At 35.4% G+C, this 24,717-nt stretch overlaps 1 long non-coding RNA gene across 1 annotated transcript; it reads right to left on the bottom strand.

Annotated features, from left to right (window-relative positions):
* Positions 1 to 16,458: 16,458 nt before the first annotated feature.
* LOC138237865 (uncharacterized) lies at positions 16,459 to 20,470 on the bottom strand. Its single transcript, XR_011189183.1, has 2 exons — positions 20,273 to 20,470; positions 16,459 to 17,352 (listed from the first exon to the last, which is right to left on the bottom strand). It is a non-coding gene; the product is annotated as an uncharacterized lncRNA (long non-coding RNA).
* Between the last annotated feature and the right edge of the window lie 4,247 nt (positions 20,471 to 24,717).

A 24,717-nucleotide genomic window follows, 5' to 3' on the forward strand; every position in this document is an offset into this window, starting at 1 on the left:
AGCAGGTTCACTTTTTACTATTTAACAGACAAATCGGATTCGTGTTTGGAAGGATGGGTTCCCATTAGATTTTAGGGGATTGTTTCTCATTATTAAAATTAGTGCTGGAGGAATATGAAATTTCGATAGTATTTTGTAAAAAAGTATAAAATATTTACAATGTGAAGTGAAGGTTAGGGTAATATGTAAAAGACACTTTAATAATGAATAACATTAGCTATACCAATTAAAAACTCATAATGCATTGTAATAGTTTATTATGAGATATTTCAAAGAGCACTTTAATGTTAACCTGCCAATCTTAATCTCATGTACATATTTTACTTTCCTACAGTATGGGAGGGAGTGTATAGGTAGGTGGTGTGAGCGATTTATACAAAAAGACTTTCTGATACAGTATGTTTACTGATTGTTAGATTTTCGTGTTTGCTAACTCGTTTGTGAACATAATAAATAATTTGTGTATGTTACATAAACGAATTTTTTTTATTAAAGTCCTATGAAATCATCTTAAATCAGTGTGATTTTAATTTAAGTGGGGGTTAGAAGGACATGTTGTTATCTTTATGCTTCATAGCGCACGTGCTCTGCTTTCAATATTAATATTATAAGTATCGATTTACTGATAATCTATATTTTAAAAGTGTGTCTTAACTGAAGTAAATAATAATTATTTTAGCAGACACTTGTTGCACAGAAGGTCTTGAAACAATCCACGGGAAATCGCTCTTATTTCAACTTCGAATTGTGTTAAAATGTATTCATTGTTAACCTACTGTATATTTAATTTACGTTATTGGCGTTGTAATGTTCAAGAATCACATAGTTCTTTTATAATTTTATAATTCATTTTTATTACACATTACGTAAATAATAAATAGCAATAAAGCATACAGTATATAGCTGCATATGGAACAAAATGTTAAACATTAAATTACATCATTATAGAAAAAATCAAACTTTTCTTTAAACAATATGGGGTACTTATTTTGCTATATCCCAGAGTTTTTATACTTAAAAAGACATCTAGAAGTTTTTCTTATTTATAGTGATTTATGTGCAACGCGGATCATAAACCATGTTCCAGTAAAGCGTAACTGTTGAATAGGGATATAATCAGATTTTGCCTCCCTCTTCTCAAGCTTTATGATTAGCATGAATCATTAATCATTAATCATTAATTGTATTTATATTTGTATCGTACCTGCTTTATACCTAAATATAATGCCCACTCTTGCTCCAAATAGAGTGGCATATTTTCCTTTTCGTACCGTATATTACGGGGCAAAACAAAACTTGCTTGCTTCCTCCATTCACCAATTCATTCAGTGCGTTATCTGACGCATTCCGCAGAGGGGAAGTGCTTCGAACTGAAAATATTTTTTGAGGAAACAATACTTGGCCACAAAGTATTCTAAACGTTTGAGGTCATAAAACAAAATCACTCAATTCATATGTATTCTGATTCTTGTAACACTTCACGATTAAGTGATGTGAGATCAAACGCTATATATTCTCACCATACAGGCATCCAAGCACTAAAATCAGTTAGATAAACATGCACCATGGGTTGAAATGTTCTGTATATATTTTGCATTAAGACCTTTCACAAAATGACTAAAAACTAAAGATTCCACGATTAAAATATTTCATTAAATAAGGGACATTTGTGTAAAATATTTAGGGATTTTCACAATCTTTCTGTAATATAATGCGCATTTAATATAATGCGCAGTATCTGTAGCTGATCTCGTTTTTCTTTTCTGTAATAAGGTTGTATTTGGTTTTATTTTTGAGAATTTTAAATGCATTACTACATAAATGGTGAAACTTAAATTTAAGATAATCGAGATCAGTACGCCGAGTTGTGCCATTATTTCTGAGATTCTGCTAAAAATTAATTATAATTAATATAATTAATCTATATTAGGCACACATCTGTGAGACACTTCTTTTTATATTTAGGAAATAATTAAAAAAAACACATGATTAAAGTGATGTATCACAGCATCAATTTCCTTGAGATATTCTTTCTAATGAATGTGTTAACTTAGATTTGGTATTTTTGTTTGGGGTAGGATTTTTTTTTTCTGTTTTTCCAAAATGTATGCTTCAGGAAATTGGTTTTGACACCCTATTTAATTTGCAGATTTCATTGCTATTTTATATTAGGGATTCATTTCGTGGCAGTGAAATCTCTCTTTTTTAATTTTGCTGCTTAAACATTGTGGACTAATACATCGCTGAATTTTAGGATGCGATTACTTAATTCATTCAAACAGTAAGATTAAACTCTGGGTCTAAAGATGTTAAAAGCTTGAAGGCACACGAAATTACCTTGCTCTGCCATCTGCCACTTTTATAAAACCGTTAATATATTTTCCTATAGACATGTGAGATTGTTAGACTAGACTTGTTTAAATACTAAGTTTCTTGCAGCATTTTTACAGTTTAATACAATATGTGCATGTATGAATGTGTATAATGCATAAATATATAGAGACAATTTGATGCTGAAAAAATAAGGTTGAATCTAAAGAATCAATAAAGGTGAAATTGTTGCTTGTAGGTTCTTTAAACCATCCCTTTAGAGCTCATAACCAAAATTAAGAACCCGTTACGGAGAATTACACCTTTAGAAGTTCGTTTTTGGAGTGGCAGGTAAGATGTATGACTAGTCAAATGTGGAAATCCTAAATTATAATGCAATGTGTAGTGTAATGAGACAAGGGTTGAGGATAATACAATTTTAAGGAATTCAATCCTTTAGTGAATGAATTCCATAGAATTCAAATATATTGCATCTGTGAGCTTAACACCAACTCCTCATACGATGTGTACACTATACACAGTGATAAAGATGTCATCTGTAAGTAATGGCAGCTAAATGTAGAGAGGTGTGTGTTAATTGCTCGATCAACTAGGAAATAATACCTGGAAACAAAGTAATCTAAACAAAAGATAGAAGTTTTCAGATTATTGTTTGAAAGCTTTCAATATAAATTTGCATTAATGTAGAACATAAAATCAGATACAAGCTTAAATTACATCAATTTAAAATGATTACACTATAAAACCTTTGAAGAACTCTAGAATTCTGCATTTTTCAGGCAGGTCATTTGAGAAAAAGAAACTTGTCTTTTTCAGAGAACTTACCATCCTTCTCTTATAATTATCCAAAGCTATTTATCAGACAAAACTCATGCCTTATCCAGGTGTTGAACTTTCTAAGAAAAAAGGAAACATATGGGACTGCCAACCCAGTTATAAGTCAATGTCCTCATCAATGTCTCATCAATGTCTGTGGTTTGTTTTAGCAAAGTTATTGTTCAGTTAAAAACAAGTCGAAACTACACTTTTTATTTGTATCTTGAAGTCCAAAAGCCAATAGAAGGGCATATATCCTGTCAATAGGAATTTGGAAACTAAATGCTAAATATAAGCTTCAAATATGTTGTAACTTTAAAAAAGTCCATAAGATCTACAATGGTGTTATAGTCACTAAATATGGCACAATGGAATATTCTTTATCCCCCCAAATGCCAGAAATCAATTCAAAATGGAAAAGTCTGGATGATTGGTGGAGGATTTATTTATAGAAAATATGATGAGATACGTATTTCAGGGATATATACAGTTTATAGTGTGGGATTCAACTTGTGCCACTGGATGGTTATAGCTGATAGGCAGGGAAGAGCATTATTTTCAAGATTCATACCACCTGTTTAATGCAATGATGGAAAGAGTCCAGATAGCACGACTGTGCCATGGACTAACCAACAAGTGGGTCTGAAATCCATGAAGCATGGGTTAGTAATCCTTGTCCCTGAAAAAGTGTCACAGCGAGCATCGGATGGAGCAGCAATCAACTGAACCAGGACTGCTGATATCATGTACACAATTTGCAAGCATGCTCCTGCCTCTCCTGAACCTCAAAGTACTAGCTCCACTCCTGAGCCATCACTGTTTCTAAGAGTTTGTAGTCTGTAAGGCCAACAGATAGCTAACAAGCCAGTTTTATTAGAATTAAATTCAGTTTTATTGGAGACAACAGATGGTGTACCACAAATGCGCACTCATGATGTCCACCGTAGCTAGTTCTACCACAATGGTGGAAAGGTAAGCAAAATGAGTGGACACAGGATTTAGGAGAGTGGAGCTTAGGAACAGCTACTGTATGCAGTCAGGAGGTGATATAGACAGAATAACCAAATAAGAGATTTTCAGAACAGTAGTAACTTTTGACAAGGTGATAATCAATAAACAAGAACATATATAGTTTTTAATTCTGGATTCTGACTTTCTCAGATGTCAGCAAAGAAGGAAGGTCAAACTGATGAATGAGTCTAGAACTCAGAAGATTAATGGATGTATCAAGTTGGCTTGGCAAAGTGCCTCTGAGAGGACATTTTATTGGCCTTGGTTTTTGCTGTGGAGAAGGCAGAGAAAATCTGCAGAGATAATATACCCTAATTGAAGATGCTTCTCTCTACCTTCTTTTACATACAGAGTTAGAACTTAAATAATGGATTTCTCTTAATACATTTTAAGCCCTCCCCTATGAACAAATAATGCATGCATTGGGTATTTCTAAAAATACTTTTTCTTTATACATTTTTTTCCATAAATGAAATCAGTGGGTGGAAGGAATCTGATTCACTTCAGTGGCCAGTATTTAAGAGGAGTAATGACAGAAAGTTCACTAAAGAGTTCCAAACTGTAACCAAAACAAAAATATAAAAAATACTGCTGCATAAATAAACTTAATGATTATAGCAATAATTTAACAAAGTTACAAAGCAAATTAGTATTTTTTGTAGCATCTGCACTGTCATTTTATTTAACAGACATGACATTGATGAATTCATTATGCTGATTAACATTTGTCATCAACAAGATCAATCACCTGGGGGTGTACTGTGGAGGTCACAGGCTAAAAGCATGTGTGGCCATGGTTGGTAGCAATATAAGCTCTACAGAGGCATGCTTTGCACCAAGTTACAGAAGCTGTCCTACAAAATTCTATTCCATTTCTCTTATACAACCCAGGCAAGCACATGTTTGATCACTGGTCTCTCAGCCTCAGATTCCACATAACATCTCAAATCACCTCTCAAATGTGTAAGTTTAGCAAGTAGGACACTCAGCATAACTGTTATATCTCTGTTATATCATACGAATAGCATGAGGATGTGCTTTATATTTCTGGAATTGTGGACCTCAACTATTAGATCACCAGATGATCACCCCACCAGTCTTGGTGAGATATCACAACTTGAAGTCCCCCAGATCATGGTCTGTCTTTGATGGTTCATGTTTGATTGCAATGTCTTGACAGGTTATGAACTGCTGACTGGAAAATCCCCAGACAGAGACAGAGAGAGCAACATTGTGCTAACTTAGTCCACTTATCCAGTATATTAATGAATTGAAGGCATTATTCCCTAGTCTAGAAACCCCGACTGGTATCTCTCAATATTCTTCTTTTTGATTTTCACTGGGTTTGACAGCCAAAAGATTTAATAACCTCATCACCTGTGCCTAATCTGCTCTCTCACTATTGAGATGATTTAGTGTTTAGGCAACAAAATCAATCAAGAGGATCAAAATGATACAGTACCAAAAACTTTAATCAAAATACAAAATCTACATATTTTATTTTTCTAGAAACATATATAAATAGAATCGTAGGTTTCTTTTGATGTGCAGTATACTACTATAAGTATTGGAATTTTAGCATGCATTGAAAGTAATCTGACATATGAAAAAAAAAGATCAGGCAAATGTAAACCTTCATGCCCTGAGTCAGTCAGTCTTTTATGGCTGAACTTTCAAGATCTAAATATTTATAAGCAGTTAGGATATTGTATTTTTCTTTCTGAGTGTTTTAGTCTTTAGCATTTGGCTCTGAGTATATTTCTCATTATTTTTTCATCTTTGATCAGATCCTTTTTGTCATCACAGCACACACAGCGCCTCAGTAACAGGCAAAGGTTTATTCCCTGCTGAAAGGAAAAGAAAAGAGACGCAACGTTTCAGCTGTGGAGCCTTCTTCGGGCGTGAATGTGACAGCAGAAGAAGGCTCCACAGCCAAAACGTTTGTATCTATTTAATCTTTGCCTGTCCCTTTGCAGCCTACGCATGCTGACGCAGCTACCTACAGCACGTGAACTACCTCAGTTCCTATATGCACCACTGGCAGAGACCAGAAATTGATGGATGTCAAATTGACATTATTGTGCAAAGAGTTTATGATAGTATTCACAAACCATTAAGAAAACTCTAGCAAAATATTGTTCCTCTGTCAATATTGTAGCATTATTACTCTAACGTGGAGAACTGAATTATACATTCAGCCAAGATCCCCATGCTTACAGCCAAAATAGGAGACACTGCTTAACACAGAGTTATTTGTTTGGCACCAGCCTTCACATAAAGTGAAATTCTCTTCAATTGTTAAAGAAACAGGTAAACAGGAGAGGAACACTTAGCCCACTCGTCTGTAACTCCTCATATTTTTATAAGTGTATAGCGAAATATCTTAAGAACATACAGTTGCTTGCCGGGATCATCTCTGGCTCTCCCACGCCCCTGTATTGGATAAAGAGGTTAGAAAATGGTTGGACTAATGCATGGATGGATGAATAAGAACATATTACAATGAGAGGAGGCCACTCAGGGATAGCAGCAAGCAAGGATGGCATTTTCCCATTAGCTTCTATAAGGGCTTTAGACCTTTAGACCTCTTTAATTCAATCTAAATAGATACATTCCGACTTGTCACTTAATTTTGAAAAGCAAATTTAACTTAAGATGAAAACACAAGGCAAACAAGTTTATCACTCTATCTAGCTTCAGAGCACTGTCATCTCCCCTTTTCTGACAAAATGTATTCAACGGAAAGCAAACACTCAATGAAATTTGAAGACAGATTTTTGCCATTACAGCTTTTTTTTCTGCGTGAAGTCTGCATGTTTGAACTGTAGCAAAGGAATGTGTTGCTTGGCATTAAGTTCAGTTTCACAGATGGCATATGATTAAAGTTCACATGCATTTATTGACATTATATTTTGTATATTTAAGTATTTTATGGAAATCTGTGGAATTCTAAGTTTGTTGTTTAAAGGAAGCTTTAAATATGCTGACATGGCAGGCTTCGAGCTGTACATTTGTTATAATCTGATTAATATGCAGAGTTGTACATCATTCTGCAGACACTGCAATTGTTTCAGAAAGCACTGTTGAAAATAACTACATTTATAATATCTACAAGTTATTTCTAAACTTCAAAACAATATAAATGGATTGACTTTGAGTTTTCCAAATGCATCACATTTTAAAATGATTGCAACTTAATTTATATAAACCCCCAAAGACATACAGTAAGTTAAACAATAATAATGAGTAAAATAGTGAATTAAGTGAATTAAGAGACTTTTTCATAATACTTTTAAGGAATACAACATCTTCAATAGCTTCTGTTTCTTGGAACAGCAATTAATGTACTGTAGCACATACTTTTACCAGAGAAGAAAGCAAAACCTTTACTTCCCTTAAAAAATTGTTTTTGTCATGGTTTCATTTTATACAATTAAACTATAAATAACAGTCAATAACTGTTAAGGAAAGTAAAAAGATAAAGAAAGGGAACCTGCCAATTACTACATCAAAAGAAAGGAAGCTTTAATCAGGCCCCTACTGTGGAAAACAAGTGTTGAATGACTGAATGTAACGCAAATAGCCTAAGAACACATTGACATGATCCCCAGTTTAACACAACAACTAAACCCCAGTGACTTCATTGTGATGTTAATTGTACTTTTATCACTTAATGCAGGTGTCATCACTTTCTGTTTCCTTTTCTTCTCTATAACACAAAAAGTTGAAATGCAACAATAGAAATGCCTTGTCATATGGGATCAATTTGGAGGCATAGTATTTTAGTAACATTTGGACAATTATATTCAAATGTCACTATCAATGGTTTTTATCAAGAATCTGAAGATAATTTACACCTCATATGAAGAATTAGAAACTTTATACCACTAAGTTACATTTTAAATATATTGGTTGCCATGGTGCAAAATTAGATGCACAAATGTTCTTGGAGATTTCCAGTTCATATGGTTATTATCGTGAGACTCCATGAAGAGTTTCTTTATCTTCACTGACAGGCGAACACTGTATACGTCCAAAACTAACTACTGTATATGAATATATAAAAAAGGTAAGAATGAATTATTAAATTATGACAACTGAGTTAGCTAGAATATATATAAAATCAGAAGAGGGTTCTGAATAGATTTCTATGGTAAAGACTGCACTTTGGGGTGTTATTCTATGTGTAGAAATATTTAAAAAGTGGGAAAGATGGTGTATAGAAGACTGATGCCACCAACAATGACTGGGGACCTGAGATTTTAATCAAGGCTCAGCCAGTGGCACACACATTGCAGTGGAGGTTAGTACAACTGTCTCAAAGTTCAAGGGCCCTGGCTTTGACTCCACGATGGGGCATCTGTGTGTGTAGATGCATGTTGTCCTTGGGTTGACATGGGGTTTCTGTGAGTGCACTGGTTTCTTTCAAAGTTCCATAGGGATGATTAAATATGTTAAATTGCCCTTTTGTTGAGAGTAGGCATCAAGGGAGAGTCATACTTAAGGCCTGTACAGACTGTGTTAGTACAGTATAAGATCACTTTTAAGAATTAAAATTAAGAATTTGTCTTTTCGCATACCCCAGCTTGCTCTCCATGAGAATAACACAGATAGAGAGAGAGAGAAGCCGGGGTCAGAGCGCAGGGTCAGCCATTGTACAGCACCCCTGGAGCAGTTAAGGGCATTGCTCAGGAGCCCAACGGAGTGGGATTTGAACCAGCAACCTTCCAGCCACAGGTGCAGATCCTTAACCACAGAAAGCCACAGTGTCACCGCTCCTCCCAGTAGTATGGTACTATAGAAATACAACCAGATATTGTAGTCTTCTCTCATCATTCACAGCATATCAGCCATCCCAGTATTCTGGAATATTAGGTTTATGAGTGTAATAATGCTGTTTTCAAGTAATCAGCATGCTTCTCAGCCCAAGAGTATGTAAAATAAACAACACCTTGAAAATAAAAAAACAATAAAAACAACACCTTGTTTCTGTGAATCCATGGATGATCGCTGTAATGTATGTACAGTTACCATGTCACAGTTGGGTTAATTTAATGCAGTTTAATGTTTTTTTGATTATCTTCATGCAGTGATCAGATTTTCTGTGGCTTGATACATAGTTTTGTTAGTAAATGGCCTTTTCTGTCTGAGGAAGAATACATTTTCTAACTGAAAATGAAATAAACTACAACGGTAAACATCTATGATAACATAAACGCACAGTGCAAATCAATTTTTCCTCTTGTTTGAAAGTCTTTTTTATAGCAAAAGTCATTTAGAACTTTCAGTTAGTCCTTTGGTAAACACAACTGTGCTTCAAAACCCCCAAAATCAGGAAATATGAATAAACCAAATATAAATATTTAAAAACCAAGGAAGGAAAGGAAATGTTATTCAAAATTATGGAGCAATTTTAAATCATTTCACAGTGGTGTTTTTGTACAAAAAAAAAAATTGTTTCCCTTCAAAGAGACACTACAATAAAATTCGCTTTGGTGAAACATCTGCTTTTGCAAACAAGTTTTACGTAAACAATCAATTACTAATTAGATGAGTTGAAATATTGTAAAATTTGGAAACTAATGTATTTGCAAAATTAGATTCACAACCTTTAAACATAATTTCTGATTAAAAGGCAGATAATTTATCTTCTGAACACTGGAAGATATCCACTGCCATTACACTGAATTAGAACTTAAAGCATGTCAGCATTATTCAGCATAACCTAAGCTTTAAATGTTGTAAAACTAGAAAGTCCCTCACAAATATATAAGCAGACAACAAAATTATACCTACTTTCCACATTGATAAATTCTGTCTTGGATTTAACCAAAAAAAGCAATATAAATAAAAATGCACATTAACCCAAACAGTATCGTCTAGTTGTATTTTTTTTTCTAATTGATCCCATTGCCATTTAGTATACTATCCTGAAAATAAAGTGTGTGAAATCTCATCAAAGAGATGTCTTAAGTATGTGCATGATAATTGTGTCAAGTTTTAAGCACTGACTAAACAAATTGATTTGCAGAACAAAGTAAGCAGTCTCACTACAGACCTTTTTACACTTTTGGGGGGAGATTACTTGTGTGCTAATATACTAATCTTACTTTCCTTTCACCCAAATACCCCAGTTCTCTCCACAATACACCCTGCACCTGGGAATCAGCTTTTTTTGTTGTTGTTGTTGCTGTACAAGTAGTAAGGGTTGTTCTGCATGGGAGAGGGACATTTCATGACTTCAAACGCAGACATTAGATCAAGTTTTTCTCTTTTTTACATAATCCCGTCTTTGATGTCAGCAAGCCGAAGCCTCTCAGAATAGAAAGGGAAAGCTGTATAAAGAGGCCTGGTTAATTTATAAATGTGTAAGTGTTGCTGTTCTAATTCGCCTGTGTAGCATTTGCATTGTCTTCTGCTTTGCATGCTAAAGGCAAGCTTATACCAGGCAATTATAAATGGACCCTCTGAACAAATAATTGAAATGCAGAAGTTGTGGGGTATGGAGGTGTTAGGTCATACATATTCTTAGAGTGATTATTAGGGGAGGAGGTTCTCCTTCTATTTGAAAGTGTCCTGCTAGGGATCTATCTGGAACATGTGTGCTGCTGTCCTGCAGAAACTAAGCAAGTAAACTGGGATGGATCAGAAAACATTAATACTTTTTTTGCCACCAACGTTCTTAGTACCTTTAATGCTGTTGACAGGAAAATAAATGAGAATACACTTTGACGTGAGTGTAAGGGATTTTATCCTTGACTTCGGCAACATATTTAGACTTTTAAATCCTGATGTTTATTTTTAAAAAGCAATTAACCATTGTTTATGTGTAGTCCACTATAATGTCCACTACAATAAAATGGATTTAAGCATAGAAAAGTTTGACTAAGAGCACAGATGACAGAAATCCGCAGCTCTCCACTCCTTGACTTGCTTTACTGTGTTTACGTCTCCAAAACCAAGCATCACAGCTCCTATGAATAGAGCACATACAGTACGTCAGCTGCTGTAATTGCTTGTACAAAACCATAATGGTGCGTGTTTCTCCATAGCTGCTATAAATGTTTAATAAACATTGTAAGCATTTTCTTTTTTTCAAGTGGTTCTGAAAACCAAATTGGGGGCTCCTTAAAATATACTTTCTCTCCCTTTTCTGCCCATTGAAGACACTGTCACTGATTGTTTCACTTTGTACCCTTATGGGTGGGCATTTTCCTTTAATACTGTCACCAATAAATCCTAAAAACCAACTGTATTTTCAAAAATCCAACACCTCCTTAAATGAGAGAAACTACTATATAAGATGTAATACTTAACAGTCGTATAAGAAAAAGTCAACAAAAACATTTCCAAGTAGTTTTACATACATTAAAATCTGTCAGAAAAAATTGAAATTGAATTGCGGTCTTAAATTGCATTAAATATGTGCACTTTCTTATGCACCATGGTATAACTCTTTTAAGTTTCCTTTGTAATATTTGGTTATATGGTTTGACCAGAATAATGCAGGTGTCTATAAGATGATTTTTCTGCTTATTATATTCGGTAAATATACTTTGTATATTGATTGAGAGATTAAATTAATACAGGTGATAAAAGAATAATTTATCCACTAAAGCCAAGCACTTTCAAAGAGATGGTGTTATTGTAAGATGTTAAGGATATACTGTATTTCAGAAGAGAGGTTTTGCAGGAATCTGTGTTCATGACTGTCCACAGTCATCCCAGCTGTCAGGCAAGATGGATGACATTGTCAGAGTGGGTCTGGTTAAGGTATAATGATGCCACACAGCTAAAACAGCTGTACACTATATTTCAGATGAACATATCTAGAAGTAACCCCCATGCATCATGCTTATACAAAGCCAGTTGTTCAAGAAAATGTTAAGTTTACAGTTTGATCTGATATTTACATTTAAAAAATGCAACAGTTATCACTGTATGACAGGAATTTGAATTGTGCTGTAACATTCACGACACCATCACATTACAAAATCCATCAGAACTATACACTACATCCTACTTTTGTATACATCTCTTAGTCATAACAATTTTATAATGCAGTACCTGTATTTGAACAAATAATTTTAAATGGGAATCTATTAATTTCAGTTAGTATTATTAAATTGTATTCACAATTTATAGTTTAAAAGTTTTTATTAGTAGTATTTTACTGGATTATTATGTACCTGACAATAAATCATATAAACTTTATTTTAAATAATCCCCCACACACCTGAAGAAAGCTGAAACATTGTGTTTCTTCCTCTTCTTCCTACAGCTCAGCATGAAATTAACCTCTAATTGTTCCTATATAATTCTACTTACTTCAAGATGGATTTCACTGTCCTAATGGAAAACATATCACTTAAATGTTCTGGCTATGGTATATGGGATAAGACTCTAAGTGTTTTCATAATTTAAAACATAATTGAAAGGGGTTAAGGATGGGCTTCAGGTATAATAAAAGGAATTAAAGGCTTTTATTTTATGGGGAACAGGCTATCAGCTAATTACATTGATAAATGAGTGATTTATTCATTCTCAGGGGAGTTTTTCTCCTTCAGATTAGCATACATTTGGCATGTGTTGGACCGCTTGCTATAAATTCCTGATGTTCGTATTGTTGAAGCATTCATCATCAGCTCCATGATCATGTAAAACACTGCAGGCATCAGGGGCTTGAGGGGTGATCCCCACCGAAGATTCTGCCCCACAGGATTCCTCCAAGTCAGAAAAACCTGTACTTCACTTTGATAAATGATCTGTTTGCTGCTCTTTTGATCATTCCTTTTATCAAAAACAGATTGCCTTGGTTTTAGTAATAGAAACGGTAAGACGAAAGGTTGAGTCATTTTCAGCAAACGCATGCAGGAGATAAAAGTAGCCCATTAGTATACTGAAAAAGCATCATATTAGGGCAATTATTCACTCTCAGGTATCTCTCACCCTATTCACAACATCCACAGCTTACCAATAGAGAGTCTTAGGTTGTTACTGTGATTTGACTTTCACACGACTAGTAAGATTCCTCCTGTCTTCGGTTCTTCAGCTGAAACCCGTGTCAAGGCCCGTGTCATTTATGAATTAGAGCGTCATGTTATGGATGTTGAATGTATTATGATCATTTTATGTTTTGAACATTTACCATCTGTCTCTAAAGACAACCCCGTGCAAAAAAAAAGGAAAGTTAAATCTGGGGAATGACAGGAGAATTGTCTGTGTTTTGATAAGACTGGTAGACGCCTTTATTTTATTTCTTTGTCAGAATTTCCATCATGCTAAGGAAGCAGAAGAGAATTACTATCCTTCCATTTTCTAACTGCTTTATCCAATAGAGGGTCATGGGGGTGTCGGCGCCTATCCCTGCAAGGGATGGGGTACAGGACCCCAGTTCATTGCTGCGCACACACACTCACAACAAACCCATATAAACACGAGAAGAACATACAAACTCCATTCAGACAGCACCCCAGGAATTGTACCCAGGGCCCCAGCGCTGCAATAGTAACCACTGCACCACCATGCTGCTCCTAGCATTACCCATTTAACAACAGCTGCAATTGTGCTGTAATGAAGACATCAGTACTGTCTTGATTTTCCCTTGGCTCTTTGTGGTTTTTGACTGTGAAGCTAAACTTCTGATATAACTGGGTCACCTGAAGCCCGTCATCCACATCATCCAGCCGGTGTGCTGTTTCAGCAGGTAAAAATTTACTGAGTCAAGATGTTTTAATATATCACTTTTTCTTCATAAAAAACTAAGGTTTAAAAATGGGGATTTTGAGTCTTATGCTTCCAGATTGTCTAATTGTGCCATTTCCTTAGACTTGAATACAGCAGACTGGTGAGTACGTGGGTTTAAAATAATTAAACCTCCATTTGTGAGGACCAAATTGTGTGAGTGTGGGAATAGTAAAATCTTTTCTTCTTTTTTCTGTGCTTAATTTTATTGTTTTATTGCATATTGGCAAATAAATGTTGAATGCCACCTTTGTATTTTCATAGAATTTTTAACTTAAAGTGGACTAAGAAAATCCCCATCATATTACATTTATAGATTTAGATTATAGATTCATTTATAACATTTAGATATAGGAACTAATGAATAAACTCTTACCATACTACTCTTTGCTTACATAAATGTCAGTTTTAGAGAAAGAAAGATTAGTTCATTTTCAGAAAATAATAGGCAAAATACATAAAAGGTATTCAAACAAATTCAAAGAAATCTTTATTATAATTACTTTAGATCATTTTTAAATATTGTGCCTACCATTTGTTTTCAATAATAGCAGAAAATATGTTTACAAATAGGCTCATAAGTCTTTAAGAACTGGAGACAAAGAACTTTTGTTTTCTATGGAAATCTTTTAAATATGAATGTAATAATGAATAAAATATGAGGTCATGAGCTGATCAGAGCATCTTCCTGAACCCTGAACACATAATAGAAGTTGCATTTGCTCCAGAGATGTGAATGAAGACTGAATCATAGATGAGATATTAATCATAATTAGACTGTCTATGATAGGTCTGGGGTGGCAAATTCTACAGGCTACTTAACGACCAACAAGAGCGCACCTTCATAATGAACTGCTTAATTCATTAATTCCCTCATTACAGGAAGGTCTTCCATAACAAGTTTAATAAAAAAAGTTAGTATAATATTGTATTCTATGGCCTAGGTTGTAAATTTAGCCCTGATTGGTAATATCATTGTAAAAATTATCCTAATTGCTTAAAACACATAATTGCATTGATATATTCATACTTTAATTCCCCAAGCAGTTGGACTTGTAAGTATGCATATTACTAAGGTGTGCCCTTAGGCTTCATGTTTATTGAGTTTTAGTTTCTTTCATGAAAACAGGTTAAAGTATATGCTTGTTGCCTTCCTGGTTCCAGTGTTGTCTTTGAAACATCATCTGTTCATAAAATGTATTAACAGATAAATGCAATTAAAATAGCAATGCTTTTTTTCTGGTTACACATTTTGGTTTTAGTGTGTTATACGAAAGCAGAGCCACAACCAGACACAATGCCTTTAGTAAATGAGAAAGTACAGGATCTGCAAGACCTATATCTGGCTTGCCCTACCAATAGAAATTTACTGCAGGTTTGAATTACCTAGATGCAGAATTAGTCTGTTGGCTTTATGGCTTATTTTATAAACCTAAGGGAAGGAATTATCAAGGGTTGTAAACTAAAATATATATTTATTGTCTTTATTTTGTCCTGTGCTTGTCAAAAAGCACCAAGCCAATTACCCTTGATATACAGATCTAGTAGTTCACTTTATACATTGACAAGATTCAGACTCAAAACTGTATATCTGCAATAAGCCTTATATTAACTACAAAGGTGTTTCTCAATTCAGATCATTCCAAAAACAGTTACAAAGGGAGATGTGTCACAAGTAAGAGAGCTAAATAGCAATATGATAGTGTTGTTCAGACATATGTTTATCACACATAAAATTAATATAGGGACTAACAGGGAGGTTGGTTAATTACCAAATTTATGATTAAACATCAGTATGTATTTTAATGTTTTACCGTTGGTGCTCCTTTGTAGTAAGTACTTTAATTTAAGAATTTTGGCAAGTATTTTAACTCCTCATCAGATGTAGGACTATAATGAAAATTACATCTGAGAAGCATTATGTTAAATGGTGAAAATGAAGGTGTCAGGTATTTCCAGCAAATTAGAGGTCACTTCAGGAAATTGGAAGATAATAAATCTAACTCTTGAGTTCAGACTCACTGCATTTTCCAGAGAGCTCTTCTATGTCTCCTGTCCATTATCTTGTCCAAATTATTCATGGGCTTAGTTTATATTCAATGTACTTCAGACAAATTACAATTTCTATGGGTCATCATCCTTAATGCACCTTTGCACAGCTTTCACAACTTTTGGGATAACTGATAAATTCACGTCTGCTTGAGTTCTATTAAATTTTGTTCCGTTGTCTTTTAATTGCTTTCTATTTTTAATTTTTCAGAGTACTGAAAGTTATTCAACTAGTCAGGAACCATACCCATAGAAAATATATATTCAATTTAATGCCACTAATATATGGTTACTTGTGTAGTATATTTTCAGATAGTGTAAAGAAACAACTGTAAACAAACACCAAGAATGTACAGTATTTCCCAATTCATAATGGTGTACAATATATACACATGGTAAGCTTTTCCACAGCTTGCACAATGTAGTTTGTATTTAACACAAGATCCTGAAAAGACTACTAGCTGGAGTATTATCCATGTTAAAAAATAAGTGTAGAGAGAGACAGTAAAGATAGAAAAAGCATTTACTGTATATGTCAGGAAAAATGACTTGTTCACAAAAATCTCTCCAACAATTTGAGAAAATGTTTGTAACTTTACAGAAACTGTTATCCTGGCATTTACTTTCACACCTACTCCCTTAAATGAAGGTGATCACCTTAAATAAAATGTGAAACTTTCATTGTTGCAATTGTGCTTCAACAAGTTCTTGACATGAAAGAAAGCAGAGCATTATGTATGACATTTAGCTTGTCCAGTCCAATCCAGACACTCCACTCAAAAATAAGTAAATGAGAGTTTATATTTTAAAGGGAATTAAATCTAAGAAGATGCAATTAAGATGGCATATCTTAATGGCTTATAATTAAGGATCTTCCAGCTTGAATCTGATAGTTGTGTTTAGAAACCTGTAGGTGTTCTTTGCCTCCTAATTAGTTAGCTCCTTAGCACGCTGGGATTTCAGGATCAATTGATGTCAATGACCACAGTTCTGTGCTGGCATATGCAACATTAATAATGTGTTGTTAGTGAGAAGTACAGGCTTCTCAATTCCACAATTAAAAAAGCAGCTAACGGCAACGGGATTATGTTGCTCTAACTGAAAGGTGACATGAAATTTGATGACAACTGGTTACTACCATCATGGAAGTAGCTGGAGCACTTGACAATATGGCTCCAAGAATGACAAAACAGCCCTGTCTTCTTACTGCCCAGAGATGCAGTGTTTTTCTCCACAGTTTTTAATTAGGAAGGTAATATTTATCTGTCAATGTCAGGCGTCTGTTTAAATGAAAAAGAAACAGTGAACATGAGAAGACGCAGAGACTCAGTGGTGCCTCTGGCATAGTTGTTCCTGCACCCCCAGCCCCTGTCCCTGGTGGCAAAGTATGTTCATCAGCATCTGTTAAGACAAAAACACTCACTCAAGGTACTTCAAGCACTATAGATTGCAGATCATGAATGTGTTATACTTTTACATAATATTGAGAAGTTCAGATTTCACTTCTCACCGGGCTAATATTGTAGATGAAGAGATGCTGTCCTCTTACAAAAAAGCCAAGAGACTTCAGTTCCTCGCAATCCCCAGCTCACATGACAAAGCACTGCGCCACCATTTACATTTGATAACAGCTGTGGGCCAGTACAAATGTCCTTTATTAACTAGTATACATTTATCTTTTCATTACAGGAAGCACTTAGTTATTTAGGGGAGCAGTAATGTCTTTTAATTCCCTCCAAAACAGCTTGACCTAAACCTCTGTATACCAAACCTGCCTGTCAATGCTTGAGAAGCACGAAGTAGTATTAATAGTAAAAGTACAAAACAACTAGGGCAAACATTTCTGTTTTTAAGGCTTACATATCACCTGATTCACAAAATCTGGGCTACTGTTACTGTCTTTAAATTCAGTAAACAAAGCGTGGGTATTTCTGACAAATGTATGTTTCAAAGTCAAACATTTTGAAAAATAATTAAAGAATATATATAATTGGGTTCAGGCTGGCTGCCTTGCAAGCTTCAAGATAATTATCAAGAGGTGTTCACACCCTTGTCACTATAACTCTAAGCAAGCCCATTACTGCTGAAACAAAGAGTCAGGCCTGCTAAAAAGCCTATTCATTACAGTAAATTTAGACTAGATAAAAGATATGGGGAACTGAGAGACTATTGTTTTACCTGGAGTACTGCCTGCTGTAAACCAAATTTGTCTGCAGCATGTTGTGTACTGTTTACATACTGTAAGTGCCGTTTCAGTATTTGTGTTTTTGAGCTTTTTAACTCTTTTTAGGAAGCACACACTACAATTCTTCACCACAGCAAGATAACAGTTATAATACTGTAGTTCAAGACATTCAAGGTGTGTGGTATAAACCACATTTTTACAGCAGTAAAAATGAAAAGCCAAACTGATTTTCTTGCATAACAGGCAGTTTGTTTTTCTAAAGCGAGAAAGAGTTAGTACTGTTCTATCAACAAAGCCCCTGCACATTAAAACATCCCTTTATGTCAAAAACTAAGAACTGTTAAAAAATCCCTTCAAGCAGCCAGCAGCCATATCACCCTGCAACTCACAACTGGCAACCCACTGAAGCTAAGCAGGTGTGAGCCTGGTCAGTACCTGGATGGGAGACCTCCTGGGAAAAACTAAGGTTGCTGCTGGAAGAGGTTAGTGGGGCCAGCAGGGGGCGCTCACCCTGTGGTCCACGTGGGTCCTAATGCCCCAGTATAGCGATGGGGACACTATACTGTAAACAGGTGCCGTCCTTCGGATGAGACGTAAAACCGAGGTCCTGACTCTCTGTGGTCGTTAAAAATCCCAGGGCGTTTCTCGAAAAGAGTAGGGGTGTAACCCCGGCGTCCTGGCCAAATTTCCCATTGGCCTTAACCAGTCATGGCCTCCTAACAATCCCCCTCTATGAATTGGCTTCATTACTCTCTGCTCTCCTCCTCACTAATAGCTGATGTGTGGTGAGCGTTCTGGCGCACTATGGCTGCCGTCGCATCATCCAGGTGGATGCTGCACATTGGTGGTGGTGGAGGGGAGTCCCCATTACCTGTAAAGCGCTTTGAGTGGAGTGTCCAGAAAAGCGCTATATAAGTGTAAGCAATTATTATTATTATTAAATGGCAGTAACAATTATCTACCCCCTAAAAACACAAATTGTACTGAGACACTTTAGAAAAAAGCACCCCAAGCTTAAAGAAAAACAATGAATGACATGAAGTTGGTGTTATTATTTGGTTGTAAGATTATTTAAATATTTGTAAAGAAAAATGAAAGCCATGTGTAACATGGATCACATCATCCTAACTCACTCTAAGTGCTAAACAGTGCTAAACATACTGAAACAGAAAATCTTGGGCAACTCTTGAGAGGACAAGTGTAACTTAACTGAAAGGTAAAGGGGTTATGTTGGCATTGCAATTATTACCACGGGCAGATCACAGGTTTAAATAAATTCTCAAAATAGCTACAACCATAGTGCTGTTACCATTGACAACAACAGGTCACCACCTAAAAGTGGTATTAACGGTCCCAAATCATTATGCTATAATACCACCTAAACATTGATGTTGCCCTGTCTAGCTAGTCTTAAGTAGTTTCTTATGGGTATACATGCTCTACCAGTGCCAGATGGGATAGAGCTACAATTGATCAGAAAACCTCTTTTGCCAGAATCCAGTTGTTATTTATCAATTCTGATGTACAAGCAAATTACACACTCCATTACCACTGATCCACGATGTTGACATTCTCAGATATCCACATCTCACATCGGTTTGATGACCTTTAACAGGTTTACAGGTGTTACAGTATGTGATGTGCAGTTATTTTATGCTGAAAGCTGTAGAATCTGACAGGTCTCTCCTGGATTTTTAAATGCAGTTAAGCAGGTCTGGGATAATCACAGGTGCTTGCTGTCAGTAAGTAGCGCTGTTGGACTGGGGTGAAGGTGGATGGACCCCGAATCCCCAGGTGCCTTGCGCTTTGCCTGCTCGTATCACGAGTACACGTGCAAACTCCAAAGCAAGCTTCTAAAAACGGATGATGGCACACTTTTTTGTCATCTCATAGACATAAGATGAAGGAGACTGCAAACGGCAGGCGCAAGACCTTCAATTTTCAATTGATACCTGTATATAATTTTCTAATAATGTTAACATAAAAAGTCTGGGTTATAATATGTGCCATATTTCAGTAGAAATTCGTGAGGCCCATTCGTGAAAAAACGTATAGTACATTTAAACTTCATTGTTTCTAAAACATAGTGTACATTTCTTTAACTTAGAAACAGCTCTGATTTCTATAAATACATACCCAGATTGCACCTGTGTATCATAGATGAGGTCTGCGATCCTGGTGATGCGGAGGGTTATAATCCTGCATATTTTATAGAAAGATTTAAAATGTCAATGAGAAAAGATCACAAAACAGGCTAACTTCTACTAATCAAAGAACTAAATGATCTGGGTGAGTCGTTACATCTCATCTGGAGCAGAAACCAGAAGCCCGCCGGGCTACCCGGGAACAGACCTGCAGACCACAACGTTACAATATTCCGTTTTAGCTCTTTGAAACATTGTGCATCTTGCAGTGCCCTCTAGTGGCTACGGACGTAATTCCTTTAATTTACAGCACAACTCTCCTCGTTCTAAGGATCCCTCCCTAACTGCTGTACTGTACAAATAGGTTACAGTGTAATACACCACTGAAGTACAGCACTAAGATGTGTGACCCGCGGCAGCCTTAAGTCTTATGGCTTCCGATTTTAATTTGTGCATTGAAATGCCAGTCATTTGTGCAGAAATAAAATGCCCAAACTATTAAAACCTTTTTTGTTTTGTTTTTTGCTGCAAAGGTTAAATACAGTAATTAATTAGAAGACATTCTCTGTAAATCGACTCTTGTATGTTTTGAAACTTGTGATTTTATAAAACGTTTTCAATTATACTTAAACTGAATCTGACTCTCAACTAACTCCACTGACTCTCTAACTAGACTGGAACTAAATTGAAGGATGCGTATTCATTATGAACGGAGGCGCGGTAAATTGAAATAATTACTGTACAATTCCTCCTTGTTGGTTAAAAACCGCAACACATACTGTTCATGAATACAGTAATAAATTGTAATTCTAAAATTAAAATAATCATGTAAGAATATATAAGATAATACAGAAGGTGTAAATACTGTACTCATCATAAGGAGAAGTAAACAACTTACAAGAATATATCTCGAAACAATAATATGTTCTCTTTGCTGTATTTTATATGGATAACTGAAAATATAGTAAGATTAAGAATCATTCAGTGATATAAAATTCGAATTCCTACTTTCTGCCACAAGGTGACAGTACTTAACTACAGTACGGACTTCTCTTGCTGCTTGTGATATAGGGCAATACTGATGTAATGTATATAGGATTCTTTTATATATACGATTGATTATTGTAAAAAATACAAAGGAGAACTTTATTTCAACTTACAGAAATACAGTGGCTGCTGTTTAATTTTCATGATAAAACACGCAATAAAAGCTTTATACGTGTAAATATGCAGTTCAAACTTTTGATGAAAAAACATTTTCGTCGTAGGATTGTAGCAGTAGTGATATAAAGATTCCATGACTTGTGTGATTTCTTGCCTTTGGCATTTCGTATTTGTTCTTAGCAAATGTCTTTCTTTTGTTTCAGAAAACGTAATTAATTATCTTGGGAGAAACGAGTTTGTTCTTAATAAACGGGCTTCGAAGCAACGTGACACAAATGCTGTCAGACCTCGATATTCGTGCTGTCATTGAGATATCTTTCCTGCGATATATTTTTGATGGACCACTAAAATATGCTCACAATACAAATATAAATGGCAATAGTATAGTAACACAGCAGAAAATCAGGGACCACACATTTATTCTAAATGTAGCCACTGAAAAATGAATGAGCAGAAAAATAGAACACGTAGCCTGTCTCACACAAACTCGTCTGTATGGAGAAAGCAAACAGAGAAACTGATCTATGACAGAAACAGGGAAAATGTAGAAAACTACTATCACTAAAATACTATCACAAAATGGCAATTTCTCTTATTTCTTTGAAAAGATGAAAGGCTTGGTTGCTTAATTTGCGATTTTGAAGAACAAATGAAACATCAAGTGCCCTCTGTATTAAGTTATCTTTGTCAATTTACGTTAGTAATGGAGTTTAATGTGCAAAGTATTTCAGGAGGCACTCTAACACACTGTTATGGGGTATCATCCAGTGGAAGAAATAGTCACACACCTGAGATCTACATTAGTACAGTGCCAAGAAAAGGTCAGCTGGTCTGAGAAAAGTTACACCATGCTCATGTGCCTCAGAAGCTGGGTAAGACTATTATAAGACAAGACCCAAATTTAGGAATGATTAATTAGAGAAGCTTCCAGCTGTTCATTTTCGCTTAACAAATTTGAATATGCAAATATTCCCAGGTAGAACTGCCATTCTGATTAATGAAAAATGTAAATGTACGCCTCTTCATTGTCACTCCCAAAGAACAGCGCAGTTGTGTTGTCAATCTTCGCCTTACCATATCTGGGCTGACCTAATAAGAACAGTGCGGAAGATCTGAATGTATACATGAATGGTACTGCAAAATACAAGCAGATTGTCTTGAGTCCCAAATCCTAATATCCTCAGAAAGGCCTGAAAAAAAGTCCTGTTATAACATTCCGAAGTGCTCAACAGGAATTACAGTATAAGCTATTGTATCCCTCATGTTAAGGAATTGCTGCTTCAATGCAAACATCATTGAATTAGATTATCATTAAGCATCTGAAAATAGGTTAGCTTATTTACACTATTTGTACAATAATTTTGGAATGATACAAATACTCTGTTCTAAATTACGTATGTACTTTAGAAAAGTACACTACACTTTACAATTAGGGCCCTACAACCTGTCATTCTATTAGGGGTTTCACAAAGGAAAATATTACAAGGAAGAAGAATCAAAGAATGAAAAGAAAAAATTATATATACGCAGTAAGAGCAGCACAGTAGCACAGTGGTTAGCATTGCTGCCTTGCAGGGCTGGAATCCAGGGGTGATACTTGCATGGTGTTAATATGTGCTCCCTGTCTTTGTGTGGGTTTCTGCTAGGTGTTCTGGTTTCCTCTTACAGTCCAAAGACATACTGGTAGGTTAGTTGGCTTCTGGGAAAACGGGTCCTAGTGTCTGTGTGTTTGTCTGCCTTGCGATGGACTGGCATCGCCTTTAATATAATTGCAATATACTATATTGCACCCATTGCTTGCTGGGATAGGCTCCGGCTCACCTGGCAACCCTGAACTGGATGAAGCAGTTAGAAAATGGATAGACAGAAGAAGCCATCTGGGCAAAAAACATATCAACATTTCAGGGACATCCGCACACCTGCTGTTTTTTAGGATTTGTTTTTGTTTGTGCTGTATTTCCAAGGACACTTTCTTTAATTTTGTCTCCACATTAACCTACATGTTTCATGCCCACACAGGTGGACAATGTAGATGAACTGTCTGTATAGAAGGATATACTGTATACAGATCATTTCTGGTCATTAACATACAGAATATACAGTATGACATGTGGCATGTTTCCAGTATAATAGAAAATATACAGCAGTGAGAAATGATAACTGTATAATACACTACTCTAGAAGGTCACACTTTGAAACAATCAAGGTGACAGAACCCTTTCAAGGTCTTTGATATGGAATCAGTTTAAGGGAAGTGTGCTGTCATCAAAAGCATCACACTTACGCAGTTCTACCTCTTTTTAAAGACAAAACTATAAATAAAATGTATTTCACTGCAACACTCAAATCTGGCCTTTATTTTTATCTTTTTTTTCCCCATGTATAAAACATGTTGGCCCACATTAAATTACCAATTATATTTAGCAGGCACCAATAGAATGAGTTCTGTTTTATGTGTACTGGTATATTAAATCAGAAATGTGGAAATACGTCTTATTTGACTATGATTATGCTACAAAAAAATTACTGTAGAAATGCATGACTATTTTGTGATCATCATAACCACTGATTCCTTTATTCTTTAACCGCATAAAATGATCCACTTTCAGTCACTCACCCTAAGCTTCTCTGTGAGCTTTCTGGTTGGCTCCAGGATGTGTTGGCTGAGTGACGCACAGACATTAGGATGTTATAAAAACACTTTAGCATCATGCAACCTGTCATTTATTACACAGTGGTGCACCACTAATGTTCTGCCAGCACTCTAACCTAGAAGATTCCTTGACTGAGGTAAGCACACCCGGTTTAATTATTTATGTTGCCTTAAATCGCAATAAATAGGTTAGGCCTTGTACTGTATAGAAGGTACAAATACACAAAATATCTGACTAAAAAACATGCAACTTTAGCAAGCTCTAATTATTTATATATTATATTACACTCGGAAAAATGTAATTGGAGTGCAACACTCTGCTCAGTGTTCTGTAATATGGAAAGCATCATCCAAAGCTTCTGTTCTTTGATTGGACCAAACTCAGTTAACCCAGTTAACTGATACTGTATAACTGAACTCAGTTAACTTAACTTATACAATCCCCAGGAACCTAAAAGTAATGGTCCATGTTCCTGAGGATTGTATGAGAATGAATGTAATCAAAATCTATATGTTCTAAATCTCCCAGTGTCATCAGTGTCATATAAAATACTATTTTGAAACGGATGCCTTCTTAAACCGAAAATTCATTCAATAGCACAAACAACATAGTGCAGTGA

This window comes from Lepisosteus oculatus, chromosome 3 (genome assembly GCF_040954835.1).
Source record: "Lepisosteus oculatus isolate fLepOcu1 chromosome 3, fLepOcu1.hap2, whole genome shotgun sequence".
Taxonomy (NCBI): domain Eukaryota; kingdom Metazoa; phylum Chordata; class Actinopteri; order Semionotiformes; family Lepisosteidae; genus Lepisosteus; species Lepisosteus oculatus.